The sequence below is a fragment of the Salvia miltiorrhiza genome, chromosome 3 (assembly GCF_028751815.1).
Source record: "Salvia miltiorrhiza cultivar Shanhuang (shh) chromosome 3, IMPLAD_Smil_shh, whole genome shotgun sequence".
In the NCBI taxonomy this organism is placed as follows: domain Eukaryota; kingdom Viridiplantae; phylum Streptophyta; class Magnoliopsida; order Lamiales; family Lamiaceae; genus Salvia; species Salvia miltiorrhiza.
This window is the reverse complement of record NC_080389.1, coordinates 10,780,372-10,792,874: the sequence shown is the minus strand read 5'-3', so window position 1 is coordinate 10,792,874 and position 12,503 is coordinate 10,780,372. Positions and strand designations below refer to the sequence as shown.

Here is a 12,503-nt window from a genome sequence, read left to right as displayed (position 1 = left end):
CCTAGGCGGAATGTCTATTCGGTAAAATTGTTGGCGTATTCAGTAAAATTATTGACTTATTCATACCGCCTTTCTCTTTCTCTCTACATTTAGCATTCTCTATGTATATATATAGAGTTCGAGGATTTTTTAGGACAGTAACTTAGGTTGATTCATTTGAAAATTAGGACAAAAATTTTCGGACTTATAAAAATAGGACACTAATTTTTTTTAGAGTAAAATAGGACACTAATTAATAAGCATCCTAAAAATAGGACATTTTCTCGGCCGAGAAATGTCCTACTGGTGCAACACTTATTAATTAGTGTCCTATTTTACTCAAAATAAAATAAAATTAGTGTTCTATTTTTACAAGTCCGAAAGTTTTTGTCCTAATTTCCAAATCAACATAAGTTACTGTCCTAAAAAATCATCTGACTATATATATATATATATATATATATATATATATATATATATATATATGGGAGAGTTCAATGGAGACCACTCCCTTAGATAAAGAATAAAGACCAAATCTTGTGCGTTGATCTTGCTTAATCTAAGGGTGATAATTTAACACTTAATTATGATTTTATTTCATTTATTTTATATAATAAATGTTAGGTTTGTCATTTGTATTTTCTTTCTCTCTCTCTCTTCCAACTCACGGTATATCTCTCTCTTTCCTATTACTCACGCTCTCTCTCTCTCTCCCAAACTCACGCTCTCTTTCTCTCCCACACAGCCGCTTCTGCTCCGCCGCCATCCCCTCCATTCTCCCTTCCACCGCCTCCCTCCCCTATCGCCTCCATCTCCTCTTCCTCCTCCTGCTGCTCCGTCGGCGTCGCAGGCGGAGGGATTCTCGAGGCTGTGCTGCCCTGGTGTCGTCAGGGTGAAGTCGATGAAGACGATGATGGTAGAACGCTCGTGGTGGCGACCGCCGCGCCGCGCCGGATTTGTATATCTGCATATCGTCAATGAAGTGTTCGTAGAAAATATCAATGAACATACTGATGTTCGTAGAAAATCAATGAACATACTGATGTTCGTCGATATGTTCGTAGAAAAACCAATGAACATACTGATATTCGTCGATATGTTCGTAGAAAAATCAATGAACATACTGATGTTCGTTGAAATGTTCGTAGGAAAACAATGAACATACTTCAGTGAGATTATGTTCATTGACGGATCAGGTCCCAGAATGGGAAAAGAGGAATTTCCGGGATTTGTTCAATGAGATTGTTGGAATACAAGCTCGCGGGCGTAGTACAATGAAACAGAAATGTAGGAGTTTAGATTACAAGGGAAAACTGAATTGAAATTACAGTAAGTAGAAACCAGGAAAAAGCCGAGTCGAGGAGGGTCCTCTGTCCGCAAGACGAGATACGCCCCGGTAGTGCTCTCGGTTTGGCATGTCGTCCCCAAAGATGAAACGGCTTCGTCTCGTAGGTAGCAGCACCGCACACCAACGAGTTCCGGCGAACTGGAACGAGGCGAGAACAGAACTCAACAGATGCAGTATGCAGAGTATCAGAGTGATGTTGCTTGCGATGATTTTCAGGTGAAAAATGATGCATGGAGGCTGTCCTATATATAGGCACAGTCCACATCAATAGGGGGAGCCTGCGGAGTTAATACCATTGATGGTATTCAAATGGTGTCGGGAGTTACAGGCAGCAACAGAAGTAACAGCCCTGCTGTTTGAATCTGCCATAACTCCTCCGACAGCAGTTACAATGTAACAGTACGTGGGAAGCTTCCTGGGAGACCAAGGGTCCTCCCGGGCGATGGGGCCGGGGCCGGGGCCGGGCGCCGGGCGTCGGGCGACGGGGCCGGGGCCGGGGCCGGGCCGGGCGGGCGGCGGCGGCGGCGCGCGCGTGTGGGCTGTGCAACCCGTCACGTGTGCACACAGTTTTATTACATCCTGTGATGTAATAGCTTTTATACTGTAATAAATGTGATCCACATTCCGATGTGGGATAAGCATTAAATCTTATTTAATGCTTATCTTTTCCCACAGCTCAATGTTTCAAGTACCCAACTTTAAACAATTATTTATCACTCACCGGAAATCGGTTTTGAGTAAATAAATATACTACGATCATCTACTCGGAACGTAGATCGATCCTGTCCCATTTAATTATGCTAAATTAAATGTTTTCGGTACTCGAAAAATTATCAAACATTGGTTACTCACAACCAATTTCCAACAATCCCCCACATGAGTGGAAATAGCCAAATGCAAATGCAGACACAAGCTCTGTTCTCAAGAGACCTTAGTGCATTAGAATAGGTGGTTTGCGGCCTTGAACCATCCTTAGTTAATACTATCGGATATACTGGTGAATTGGTAGAACTTGATGTCTTTGAACCATTTCTCCTTCGTGTATACCGAGACAACAGTATTAACACACTAACGCCTCAACCTCATTTCGTTCTCACGTTTTTGTCCTTTGCGGGCCTTGGACAGTTCTTTGGATTCATAAGTGTTAGGTCGATGCGGCCCCCACATCTCACTTATATAGGTGATTCTTTCCCGAGTATCCTGCTATACTCAACCTCCCCGAGGTGTTTAGGAATCATTAAAAGTCAATGACTTAACCTTACCACTAAGCAGGCTTCAACACTCAGTTGCTCTCTAGGGAATGTAAGTAGAAGAGTGTTCTACTTGGAATCTTATAGCTTAGTTTTCCCATTGAACCACGTTCTTGGGATCTCCAGTCATCATGGTTGGGTTACCACTATAATCATCCTTATTTTGTGGATTTTACACCCATTCCCTCTAGCAATTTATACATTTGATCTCGATTCAAAGCTTTAGTGAGCGGATCGGCCAGATTATCTATTGACTTTATATAGTCAATTGAGATAACTCCACTTTCGATCAAATGTCTTACGGTATTATGTCGTCGATGTATGTGTCGAGACTTACCATTGTACAACCCACTTTTCGCCCTCCCAATAGCTGCTTGGTTGTCGCAGTTTATCATGACGGGCGGCACGGGTTTTGACCAACATGGAATATCTTCCAAAAAGTTTCGTAGCCATTCGGTTTCTTCACCTGCTTTGTCTAAAGCGATGAATTCTGATTCCATGGTGGATCTAGCAATACATGTCTGTTTTGTAGACCTCCACGAGATTGCTCCTCCCCCTATAGTGAACACGTAACCACTCGTTGATAACGAGTCTTTCGCGTCGGATATCCAGTTAGCATCACAGTACCCTTCAAGTACCGGGGGGTATCTCGTGTATGTATTCCAAAATTTAGAGTATACTTTAAGTATCTCAAAACTCTCTCAAGTGCTTTCCAATGTTCTTTACTTGGATTGCTTGTATAGCGACTCAATTTGTTCACTGGGCATGCAAGATCAGGTCGAGTGCAATTTGTAATATACATAAGGCACCCAATGATTCTTGCATATTCTTCCTGTGCAACAGGTTCACCCATGTTCTTCTTCATGTGAACGTTGAGTTCTAATGGGGTTTTTACAGGCGATTTGTCAAACGCATTAAACCTTTTGAGCACTTTCTCAATGTAATGATATTGTGTCAAAGTTATTCCATCGGTGGTCCTGAGAATTTTCATTCCAAGGATCACGTCAGCTAACCCCATGTCTTTCATGTCAAAATTCCTTTTTAACATGTTCTTTGTATCAACAATGATACGATTGCTGCTTCCCATAATCAACATGTCGTCTACATAGAGACATACCATAACGTACCCGTTATTGGTGTTCTTGATGTAGACACATTTGTCACATTCGTTGATTTTGAAACCATTTGACAACATGACATTGTCAAATTTCAAGTGCCATTGCAGCGGCGCTTGTTTTAGTCCATAGAGAGACTTTACTAGTTTGCATACCTTTTTCTCTTGTCCAGGTACTACAAACCCTTCAGGTTGCTCCATATAGACTTCTTCTTCCAGATCACCGTTTAAGAACGCAGTTTTGACATCCATTTGATGAATCTCAAGATTGTGCAGAGCAGCAATCGCGAGAAGCACTCGAATGGATGTAATCCTCGTTACTGGTGAATAGGTATCGAAAAAATCGTACCCCTCACGCTGCTTAAATCCTTTAACGACTAAGCGCGCCTTATACTTGTCTATTGATCCATCAGCTTTATATTTCCTTTTTAGGATCCATTTACATCCTAAGGGTTTACAACCTTCAGGTAAATCAACCAACACCCAAGTGTGGTTTTGCATGATTGAATCAATTTCACTCTGGACTGCTTCCCTCCAGAGTAGTCCGTCTGGTCTAGAGAACGCTACTTTGATAGATGAAGGTTCTTCATCTAGCATGAAGGCGATATATTCTGGACCAAAGTCCTTGGCAATCCTGCCTCGTTTACTACGTCTTGGTTCTGACACTTCAAGGTCAGGGCCTGGTCGCTTTCGCGATTCGGGCACTGTCTCAACAGGTACAGAACTAGTAGCTTCTTCTCTAGTATCGTTGCTTGTACTAGCTTATTCTTTTCCCTTGTATTTACAAGGAAAGATATTCTCAAAGTAGACAGCGTTATTTGATTCCATCGTCATTCCTACAGTCATTGTTGGAATGTCTGACTTGTGAACCAAAAATCGATGTGCATTGCTGTTTAGTGCATACCCAATAAAGATACAATCAATTGTTTTAGGTCCGATTGTGACTTGTTTGGGTGGAGGCACTTGTACCTTGGCTAAACACTCCCACACTTTAAGGTATTTGTATGAGGGCTTTCTGCCTTTCCACAACTCATAGGGAGTGACGTCTCTTCCCTTGAGCGGTATTTTATTGAGGATATAGTTGGCTGATAGAACAGCCTCCCCCCACATGTTCTGGGGTAATCCAGAACTAATCAACATGGCATTCATCATCTCCTTAAGAGTTCGATTTTTGCGTTCAGCAACACCGTTAGATTGAGGTGAATATGGAGCAGTTGTTTGATGTATTATACCACTAGCGTTGCATAATTCCTCAAACGGAGCAACATATTCTCCCCCTCTATCACTTCGAACCATCTTAATTCGACTACCAAGTTGATTCTCGGCTTCTGTTTTGAAGTTCTTGAAAGCTTCAATAGCCTCATCTTTACTTCTTAGAAGATAAAGATAGCAATACCTTGTGCAGTCATCAATAAAAGTGATAAAGTACTTTTTACCACCTCGAGTTTGCACAAACTTTAGATCACACACGTCGGTGTGGATTAGTTCTAAAGGTTTAGTGCTCCTTTCCACAGAGTGAAACGGAGACTTCGTCATTTTTGCTTCAACACAAATTTGACATTTGTTTTGAGTGTTAAACTCGTTTATTTTTAGTAAATCCATATTTACTAATCTTTTTATCGCATTTAGATTAACATGTCCTAATCTACAATGCCATAAATCACAACACTCAACCAAGTAAGAGGAAGTAGTAGCGTTTTCATTGATAGGCTTGCCAGTTACACGCTTGACCGACTGAACATTAAGCTTGAAAAGCCCATTGGTGAGAAAACCCCTACCAAGGTACTTTCCAAACTTGGTTACAACAACTTTCTCGGACTCAAAAACTAGTCTAAAGCCCTTATTAACTAGTATGGACCCCGAGATGAGATTCTTGCGGATGTCCGGGACATGCAGCACATCCTTCAAGGTTATCTCCGTGCCGGATGAAAGCTTGAGCACCACATCACCCATTCCGGCAACTTCTGACGACGCTTGGTTACCCATGCTTAGCTTCCTCCCTTCAACAGCCTTGTAGGTAGAGAAGCGCCTCTTGTCGGAGCACACGTGCACGGTTACGCCCGTGTCAATGAACCAAGCACCTTGGTTCTCAACAAGGTTGACCTCCTCGGTGATCACCGCCGCTAAGTCATCCTCGTTCCAATCGTCGAAGTCCTTCTCGACAACGTTGGCATCTTGCTTCGCCTTCTTCTTCTTGGGCTTGCGACAGTCTTTCGCCAAGTGGCCCGGTTTGCCACAGTTGTAGCAATCACCTTCGAACTTGCGGGCAGGAGCTTTAGCTTTGCCTTTGCCTTTGTCCTTGGGATTAGGACGCCCACGTTTGTTGGAGTTGGATGGGCCACCACGCTCCAACAAGTTAGCTTTGGCCTCAACTTGGCCCTTCCCCTTGCCATCGATCCTTCTTTCCTCGCATTCGATGCGAAGCCTCACGATCAAGTCCTCAAACGTCATCCCCTTTCGTTTGTGTTTGAGGTAGGTCTTGAAGTCCTTCCAACTTGGGGGCAATTTGTCAATCACCGCCACCACGGTGAATGAGTCGGAGACCACATGTCCCTCGGCGAGTACGTCGTGCAAGATAAGTTGGAATTCTTGCACTTGGTCGATGACGGGCCTCGAGTCCACCATCTTGTACTCCATGTACCTGGTTACACAAGTATTCTTAGTGCTAGCATCATTTAGCTTATACTTTTTGTCTAGTGCCTCCCACAACACTTTGGAGGTCTTTACATCAACATAAACTTTGTACAAACTATCTCCTAGACCACCTAGAAGGAAATTTTTACAAAGAAAATCGCCATTATGCCACGCATCATAGGCTGCACGAACGGTAAAGCTCGTCTCGTTCTCCACCGGTGTGGGCGGCTCGTTGTCCGTCAAGTATCCCGCATACCCCAACGTCGTGAGGTAGAAGAACATCTTTTGACGCCAACTTTTGTAGTCGGAACCACAAAACTTAGGCGGCTTGTCGGCGGTTGCATTCGCCCTTGGGGGTTGAGTTGGCACCGACCCCGCCATGTGGCCATAGCCCATCATGTTGGTCCCGAAGGCCCCAACGTTCTGTCCAAACATGGACCCCATGGAACCACTTGAAGTGGAACCAAATGTTGACCCAAACGAGGTTTGGCCAACCGTTCCTAGCGTGGAACTATCTCCTCCAAAGGTTGTTTGATTAGCACCAAACATGAACGGGAGTGGTGTTGAACCACCAAAAGGACCACCACTAAAAGTGGAGGCAGCAGCGGCAGATGTAGTAGCCCGCTCTTTTAATTATGATTAAAACTAGTAAATGCAAATTTTTATAAATGAATCCAGTTTATAGTTCTGATTTTTTTATCAGAGATGGAGTAATATTTTAGCTTTATACTTTTATAACGTATGAGAAAAACGCGACGGATTATTGAGCCATTCAATAATTATTATTGAAAAACGCGACGGATTATTGAGCCATTCAATAATTATTATTTCCAAGTTGTAACTGACTTAGCAAAGTCATGTTATTTATTAATCGAAAAACAGAAGCATTTATATTTTATTAGTGCTACTAGAAGTCGAGGAATTATTCCGACTGCAACGCAGATTAAATCTACGGATTTAATTTAAGTTATATTACAGTTTATCAAGTTAGCAGGCAAGGAAAAAGATATCAAGCAAGATACAGAAATGCGATGATTGAAAATCGAAGCCAGTATTTATTTACAGTTCACAGATTACAGGCTAGTTCCCAGCTTGGGGAAAATCGTCTAGTATATCACAAAAGCTGTAGACTCTACATGGCCTACTTATTGCCACTAACTCTTGTGCATAAAAATCATTAAAGCTAGTGGAATGGAATCCACTACCCTTTTGCTCCCCACCAACTCCACTACCCTTTGCTCCACCAACTCCACTCCACCAAACTTCCCACTTACTCCCTTCCCCACCACACGCAAGAATGCATCCAACATCCCCTTATACCTGCAGCAATCTCTTCATCATCTTCATTCTTCACTAAGGAACCGAAGAGTAGGAAGAAATTCTACATTCACTGTTCTGCCATCAAACCTCAAGAGGTAAGCTTCGGTCCATATCCTCCAATATCTTCCATATTCATTCTTGCAATCACTAAAGAGGCAAAATACGTTATTTTGTTCCAGTTATCGATTCCTTAATTCAACCACAAACAGCTAACGAACACCAAGCATAGCAGGTATATACTAAGCTCAACTCATTCAATCCATTCGTATTTCATCCAACAAGCATGATCGATTAAAGGATACTAAGCATACAATGAGTATATTCATAAAGAGACTTAGCAAACTCATATGATCTTTAGGCAGAAATCAGTATGTATATGTATTCTTTTCATAAGATATATGCATGAGAACTTTTATGATGCAGTAGCAAAGCCACACGCCATTAATCCCTTGCATAATCGACAATATAGAAACTAAGAGAGTTGAGTTATGTACTGCCAGAGTAGAAATTCCTCTTCACAACAGAGTATTACTAACTTAGCAGAGTATTACTAACTTAGATTTATAAGGGGAAAAAGGAGTATTTTACTGTACCTGTTTCAATGTACCGAGAAGGGGTCGACTTGACTGTTCCGTCGAACGAGAGGGTGAACGGCGGCGACTCCAGGCGAAGCAGCAACAGTCGGCGCTGACCACCGGACGAGCAGCAGCAACTCCAGTCGGCGGCGACTCCAGGCGAAGCAGCAGCCGCTCCAGACGGCGGCAATGGCTCCCAGACGACAGCAGCCCGTCGGATTTCAGACGGGGAGAGAGAGACGGCCACGACCGGCTCCGACGTTCGCCGGATTCCAGACGGAGGTGCGACAGCAGCGACTTACCAGATGAGACTAAGGCTCGATTTTGGGTCTGCGATGAAGAGAGAGAACAACGCCGGTGGTTGACGCATCGGCATCCGAAACAGACCGGAGCCGACGGCCGCTGAACAGCCAAGGAAGAAGGCGGCGCTGCTGTCTTGGAGAAAAAGAGAGACGAGATCGAGAGAGAGGATAGCGCCGGGACTTAGACGACGCCGGGGTAAGACTCGTCGCCTGTAGAAGCCAACCAAAGCAGACGGCAGCTGAGTGGCCGGAGAAGAAGGGCCGATCGAGCGCCGATTGTGAGGAAGGGAGCAAGCGGCTCCTTGAGAGAGAAAAGAGAGAGGACCGATAGTTTGAGAGAGAGAGAGAGTTGGGCTTGATGCTATTTTAATTAAGTTTGGGCTTTTCTATTTGGGCCTCACCTTTTAATTGTTGTGGGCCAAAGACTTTTAAGTTCGGGCTTGATTTTAATTGCTTGGGCTTTCACAGTTAAATTCGAATTGGGCCAGTCTTTTATTTAATTGGCCCTTCTCATTAATTCTATTGGGCTCGATTTAATTAAGGAGTTGGGCTGATGCATATTTTATGATGGGCTATTATTCTAGTCCCATTTATATTTCGTTGGGCCAGTTTAATTCATCATTTTGGCCGATTAAATTGCCTTTTTGGGCTAAGATTAATTCTTTTCAGTCCACATTAATTATTATTTGGACCCCTATTTTAATTGTTTTGGGTCGAAGACTTTTTAAGTTGGGCTTTAATTCTTTTAAAGCTTGAGCTGAAGTTACTCCTTTGAGCTAAGCCTAGCAGTATCAATTTTTGATGGAGCCCAATTATTTATCAGTAATGAGCCGCCCAGTTTATTAATTAATGTTTTTGGACTTCCGACTTTAAAGCAAGCCATTATTGTTTATTTCATTTAAGCCACTGGTTTATTTAATTAATTGGCTACTCTCTTTTGAGCCTATTAATTATTTGAGGTTACGCTAGTAATGATGCTTCTATCGAAAAGCCCGATAATTTCTACAAGGTCACACCTCGTTTAAAGCCGAGTTAGTCCTTTTTCAATCAAGAACAAATGCGAGGTTTATTTCACGACTAGAATATTCCGATGAGGAAGGAAGAATCACAGTTTTATTCGACCGCGCTAGACAAGAATTAGCTAAATCTATTAACGAGGATTAATAGCAGAATTCCCAATTATCGCTCAGAGTATTAGTTCATGCATACCAGATTCATGCATAGTTAAATTACGCTTTCTCATTAATTAAGAATTTTCCTCGAGGCAATGTCTTATTTTATATTCTCGTGATTAAGGTCAAGCGCGAGAGTAAGAACTACACAAGGAGTTAGAGTACCTTAGCAAAACTTTGCTATCAGGTGGGCAATTTCTTACGCGTAAATAAAATGCTATGCATGTGTTATGCTTTAAAATGCAAATTGGATCTTCAAGTGTGGTATGCTTTATTATGCTTTACGCTAAATGATTTACGCTTGATTACGCTTATTTACGCTTGAATGCTTTACGCTGATAAGTTTATGCTTGTGATTGATGCTTGCGTCTGTTGGGGGAGGCCTCCCTCAACAGTACGATGCCGTGTCCGCTGAGGAGGGCCTTCCTCACGGCGCGATGCCCGTGTCCGCTGAGAGAGGCCTCTCTCGCGGCGCGATGCCAGTATGCCAGTATGCCAGTATGCCTGTGTTACAGCGTCTATTGGGGGAGGCCTCCCTCAATAGTACGATGCCGTGACCGCTGAGGGAGGCTCCCCTTCACGGCGCGATGCCCGTGTTCGTTGGGGAAGGCCTTCTCCACGACACGATGCTTGTTTATGATTGTTGATGATGAAGAATGCGCTCATGTTATTTATGAATTTGGAAATGAAAAATGAGCAAAGGATTTGAAAGAAACTTATGCCTCTTATGCGATGTTGTGTTTAGTTAATGATGTTATGTTATATGCTTGGCAACTGCCCACTAAGTACTCTTGTACTTAGCCCTTCGATGTTTATGTTTGTGCAGGTTGAGCTGTGATGGGCGATGAAGTGCTGTTGCTGAGTGGAGTTTTTGTCGAACTTAAAGTAGGCTCAAAAAGGATACATGTCTTCATACATGTATCTCAGTTATGCATTCCGCTGTAAACACTGATTATTTCAGTTACGTCTTCCGTTGCAAACTCTGATAATGTTTTAGCCAAGCCCTAATGATGCCTTTTTTTTCTTTTAAGGAATATAACGCGTATACAAGTTCTTTGAGTACCCTTTTTATGCGAACTATGCCTTTTTCCTTTTTAAGGAATATTTCACGCGTATTCAAGCTCTTTGAGTATTCTTTTATGCACCCCTTTCTAAACCCGCTTCTTAATTTCCCTTCCCCAGTCATGGTTTTCCCGGATTAATTATCCTTAATTAAGGCCGGTCGTGACAGCAGAGGTGGCGGGTGCCACGGTTGATGCGGCCGCGGCGGAGGCGGCGGCAGCAGCGGCGGCAGTAGCAGCGGCAGCAGCGTTGGCAGCGGCAACGGCGTTGGCAGCCTCGGTGGAGTTCGCAGGACCGGTCGACATCTCCAGCAAAGGTGTTTAAGTTACGAAAGTTTTAAGTTCAGTTTACAAGTTCAAACTTCCACGTTGCAAGCTTATCTCGTCTTGCGATTGTTGGAATACAAGCTCGCGGGCGTAGTACAATGAAACAGAAATGTAGGAGTTTAGATTACAAGGGAAAACTGAATTGAAATTACAGTAAGTAGAAACCAGGAAAAAGCCGAGTCGAGGACGGTCCTCTGTCCGCAAGACGAGATACGCCCCGGTAGTGCTCTCGGTTTGGCGTGTCGTCCCCAAAGATGAAACGGCTTCGTCTCGTAGGTAGCAGCACCGCACACCAACGAGTTCCGGCGAACTGGAACGAGGCGAGAACAGAACTCAACAGATGCAGTATGCAGAGTATCAGAGTGATGTTGCTTGCGATGATTTTCAGGTGAAAAATGATGCATGGAGGCTGTCCTATATATAGGCACAGTCCACATCAATAGGGGGAGCCTGCGGAGTTAATACCATTGATGGTATTCAAATGGTGTCGGGAATTACAGGCAGCAACAGAAGTAACAGCCCTGTTGTTTGAATCTGCCATAACTCCTCCGACAGCAGTTACAATGTAACAGTACGTGGGAAGCTTCCTGGGAGACCAAGGGTCCTCCCGGGCCAAGCCCTAGTGGGCTTCGTGTGCATGCGCGTAGGCCCAACCGAGTTGGGCCTCGTCCCCTTCGAACCAAGTTTTCGTTGGTCCAAAAAGATAAGGGTCGATGTGGGCCTAGGGTAGGCCCAAAGGCCAGCCCAAAGACCACCCAAAGACCAATTGCCAAGATCCAAGTCCACGGCCGCGCGTCGGGTGACGGGACGTGCCGGGACCGGGACCGGGGCCGGGGGCCGGGGGCCGGGGCCGGGCGTCGGGCGACGGGGCCGGCGGCGCGCGCGTGTGGGCTGTGCAACCCGTCACGTGTGCACACAGTTTTATTACATCCTGTGATGTAATAGCTTTTATACTGTAATAAATGTGATCCACATTCCGATGTGGGATAAGCATTAAATCTTATTTAATGCTTATCTTTTCCCACAGCTCAATGTTTCAAGTACCCAACTTTAAACAATTATTTATCACTCACCGGAAATCGGTTTTGAGTAAATAAATATACTACGATCATCTACTCGGAACGTAGATCGATCTTGTCCCATTTAATTATGCTAAATTAAATGTTTTCGGTACTCGAAAAATTATCAAACATTGGTTACTCACAACCAATTTCCAACAGAGATCTCATATTTCAGTAGATTTGAGTGGACTTATTTGCCCTTTTTGGATTAAATAAATGTAATTAACCAATATTTAATTACATGTAAAATCAAATCAGGAAATTATATGAACCGTTGATTGGAGTGAGATGAATGACCTTGATTTGGTCTTTATTCTTTATCTAAGGGAGTGGTCTCCATTGAATGCGATTATATATATA

General features: G+C 43.5%; 1 long non-coding RNA gene across 1 annotated transcript; it reads left to right on the top strand.

Moving 5' to 3' along the window:
• The first annotated feature begins 7,373 nt into the window (after positions 1 to 7,373).
• Positions 7,374 to 10,693, top strand: LOC131017656 (uncharacterized). Its single transcript, XR_009099751.1, has 3 exons — positions 7,374 to 7,877; positions 9,819 to 9,881; positions 10,521 to 10,693. It is a non-coding gene; the product is annotated as an uncharacterized LOC131017656 (long non-coding RNA).
• The last annotated feature ends 1,810 nt before the right edge of the window (positions 10,694 to 12,503 follow it).